Source organism: Pinus tabuliformis, chromosome 7 (assembly GCF_031772625.1).
Source record: "Pinus tabuliformis cultivar Carrire ecotype Pingquan chromosome 7, CPIR1, whole genome shotgun sequence".
Lineage (NCBI taxonomy): Eukaryota > Viridiplantae > Streptophyta > Pinopsida > Pinales > Pinaceae > Pinus > Pinus tabuliformis.
Genome location: NC_142293.1, coordinates 847,765,233 through 847,769,678, shown reverse-complemented (window position 1 = coordinate 847,769,678; position 4,446 = coordinate 847,765,233).

Here is a 4,446-nt window from a genome sequence, read left to right as displayed (position 1 = left end):
AACACCATTTTGATATGCACTATTGAAGAAGCCTACAATTGCAGAAAGAGGACCAGGAGGAAAACATAAAGAACGACTCCTATAACGCTTCAGAGGCCTGATATAATCAGTGAAGAAACCCATAATTTGTGGCAGGATACCTAAGATTTCAATGGGTCTACCTTCAAAGATATGCTTATTCTAGATTTTCCATATGCCCCAAGCAATGAATATGGGCAGAGCTTTAAAGATGCCCATATTGTGTTCCCACCAAATTAGATAGTGATCAAGAGGAGACACAGGACCAAGGTCCAATATATTAAATAAACTGAGTGTTGCAACCCAAAGAGCCCTAGAAAAATCACACAGGAAAAATAAGTGATTGACAGATTCAAAGTCCTTTAAGCAGAGGATACATATATTAGGCCCAGAAAATCCTTTGCGCATCAAAAGGTCCCATGTGTGAATCTGCTTCTCCAAAGCCAGCCAAATAAAACATTTCAGTTTTGGAGCAATAGGCCAACACCAAATCTTCTTACACCACCCATTGATCCTAGGCTAGAAAGAACAAGTTGATATAGCATTATAGGCATGGGTGGCAGTAATATGCCCAGAAGAGGTGTTCCAAACCCAGGCAATTGAGTCATCCTCCACTGATAAGATTAGTCCATTAAGAATTAGATTCTTGACAAATTTATCCCATTCATCCGCAAGAGGGCCCTGAAAGCTCAATTCAAAAGCAAATTTCCACCTGCCAATAAAAGAATTTTGCGAGGATGGCGGAAAAGTGTGGCAAAGTCAAGAAACACCCGACATTGAGATGTGAAATTAGTTATGGAGATAATAGATAGAAAGAATATCCCCCAATGAAAGGATCAATCCCCAGCTTGACCTACATCCCATTGTCGACCTTCCACATCAACCATTTGGTGATCCAAGGAATAGTGTCGATCAGGCTCCTCAAAATATTCGAACCAGCAATGTATTTAAGGGGCTTGAAAGACCATATAGCCATTTCAGAACAAGATTTTTGTGTCAATATTTCTCCAACATAATGTTGCTCCATATAGCATTACCAGTTAAGGCCCACCAGGTACTATTCATGGCCAATGCAAGTTCGAATCCATGGAGGTTCTTGAACCCCCAACTGCCCTGACTTTTGGGTTGGGATATCCCACTCGACCAAATCATGATATGCACAGCTTCTTTTACCATTCCGGAGAAAGTTGCTCATACACTAATGAATCTTGTGGATGGTAGATTTGGAGATCTTTGTGAGGGATACCCAATACACTGATACTTTCCAATACCGACTTGATCAATGTCATTATGCCACCAATAGAAAGCCATATGTAGCACCAATTGTTTACCCTGTGCTCGACCCGCTTAAGTAACTAGTTCCAATCCTCCACATAATAGCAATTTGGCTTTAGGTAGTAACCCAAATAGAAAAACCCTTGATCCAAAGGGGCCATCTTATAAGGGAGCACAAATTCAATATAAGAAATTGTTTGGGCCAAAACATTGTTATGAAAAAAGGCAGACTTTCGTTGACTAATCAGCATTCCAGAGGCAGAACAAAGGATCGTAAAAATATTGTTGTAGGTGTTCCATTCAAATTCAAAACCATCACCCAGTATAACAACATCATCAAAGAACAAAAGATGAGTGAGGAAGATAGATTTAGTCACCTTGACTCCTTTTAAGCACCCATCTCCCTTTGTCGAGATAATCATCCTACTCAATCTTTCAATGACTAAGAGTAATAAAAGCGGGGACAGAAGACAGCCCTATCTTAAACACCTGGATGTCGAGAAAAAAGCAAATGGACACCCATTGATGAGCACCGCAAAATTGGCTGACATAATAGAACCCATAATCTAGTTGGTTGTTAATGGGTCTCGACCAATATGGAGAAGAAGTAAACGAAAGAAACTCCAGTTGACCGTATCGTATGCCTTGCAAGATCCATCTTGAGGATGAGAGCACATTGTTACCTAATTTTGATGGCGTGAAGAGCCTCTTGGGCTGAGCCAATGGCATCATGAATCACTCGATCTGAGAGGAAGACAAATTGTTCCTTGGAGAGAGTTGTGGAAAGAACGTCTTTTAGCCTGGAGGACAAAACCTTAGCAATCACCTTGTAAATAAGATTACAAAGAGAGATTACCTAATCATTGAAGGATTGTGGCTTGGAAGATTTAGGAATTAGAGCTAAGAAAGTAAAGTTGATAGCCCCAGACACCTTCCCTATCACTCTCACCTCCTCCACCACTTGTAAGATGTCGCCCCTGACCAAGTCAAAAAAGGTTAGATAAAACTCTACAAGTCCAGCTAGCAGGCCCAAGACTTTTGTCGTTTGCAAAAGAATTCAAGACATCCTTTATCTCTTTCAGTGTGACAAGCTGACCCATTCTAGCTGTGTCCTCCAAAAGATCCTTGGAAAATGTTGAATAACATGTAGCTGATTCTGTATTAAACAGTCACAAGGGTCCCTAAAGAACTTAGAAAAATGATCCCTAGCAAGCTTCTCCAAATCCTGTTGGGGACCCATTCTAGCTGTGTCCTCCAAAAGATCCTTGGAAAATGTTGAATAACATGTAGCTGATTCTGTATTAGACAGTCACAAGGATCCCTGAAGAACTTAGAAAAATGATCCCTAGCAAGCTTCTCCAAAAGGGCTTAGACTCTTCATCCAAGATGTCCCAAATAGCATTTTTATTCTTCCTAAAAGAGGCAAAGTAGTGGAAGAATTTAGTGTTGCTATCACCCTCCTTAATCCATATAGCCCTACTCTTAAGTCTCCAACGTTCCACCTCTGCTTTGAGCAAGCACGCTTTCCTCTCGGCTAAGGAGCTTATCTTGATTTTATGAGCTTCCGGAAACCCTGTATAAAGGAAAGCATTTTGACATGAATTAATTTCAGATTCAATGGCATCCAGCTCACATTGCTGATCACGGATAAGGTTCCAAGCCCATGATTTCACATGGACTTTTAAAGTTTTCATTTTCATAATCCATGAACCCATAGCCAATAAGGAGAGATCAACCTGACAATTCTTCCAACAATCATGAACCAGGGAGATAAAGGACTCCTTTAGTCGAGCTATATTGAACTTAAAAGGAGACTTTGAGTGAGCCACATTAAAGACCAGCTGCAGAAAAATCAGAAAATGCTCTGACCTCTGAACTAACCAGGGATCGGTATCTGCCCAATTTTGAAATCAGAGTGTCAGCAATTAAGAATCTATCCACTCATTTTGCCACCCCCTCAATTCCAGATCTTCCATTTTTCCATGTAGGACCGAGAGTAGGGCAAATATCAACAAGGTTTGACTCACAGATAATCCGATAAATAACCTGAGCAAAGGGATCAAGACGGGCATTCTTCCCCAGAACTCACTTGATAGAAGAAGTAAAATTCAGGTCGCCAGCAAAGATAAGAGAGTGTTCAAGGAGCAAACCGCTATTGAACAGATGATTCCAATAGGATTCTCTTTCAAGATAGGGGCCATAACAGTTAACAAGAATTACCGGTTCATCCAAGCCCCTGAGATGACCTTCCAGAATGATGCCAGCCAAGGAAGAGAATGGTCTGAGAGTAGCATCCCTTGGGTTCCAAAGGACAGCAAGACCCCCAGAATCTTATATAGAGCTATGTACTCTCTCCAACCAAAAAAGGAATTTATTTGCAAACAAACATCGACTGAGCTACAGGACCCCCCGGTGGTGAAAATGAAGACCACTTAAGACTTATGTCCCATCTTTGTTGGGAGTAATAAGACGACTCAATGGCTATAGATGGAGAGTGCAATGCACCACTTTCCTTGGACTAGACTGCAGACACTTAGACTTAGTACATGCATAGAAACAACTTCTTCCTAAGTACCAAGTGAACATGTATAATTTTGAAAAGGAGGAAGGCATCATGTTCGCATCCCAAAGTAATGAAGATTGCTGCTGTCCAACACCGGATGCTGATCATACTGTAAGGGTGCAAAAGCCAACAACGACCCGGAAATCTTCTAGTTTTAAGTGAGAAAATACACGACTGTGTCATCGTGTAGTGGACGTGTAAAATCCCTCTACAAAATGGAAGGTATTCAACGTCATTAAAAGAAACCAGAAACATACTGCGAGAACCAAAATCCCACAACACCAGTGCGAAATCAGATTACCGCTGAAGCTACATTGTGGATGTTGAACTACTGATAGAAGAGATACTGAGAAAGAAGTGTGGCCTAGTCGAAAGCAAGCGAGATTATTGGAATTCTATTAACACGGAAACCTTGGTTCAATACTGCACAGTGGATATGGATGAGACCAAAGTGTAAGTCCTTAGATACCCCCCTCCTAAGTTGCACGAAACGGGGAAACGCGGAAGCGAAACGAAACGCAACCTCCCCAAATTTTGGAAACGGGGAAACGCGAATATATATAATAATATATATATAGAGAGAGACAAGT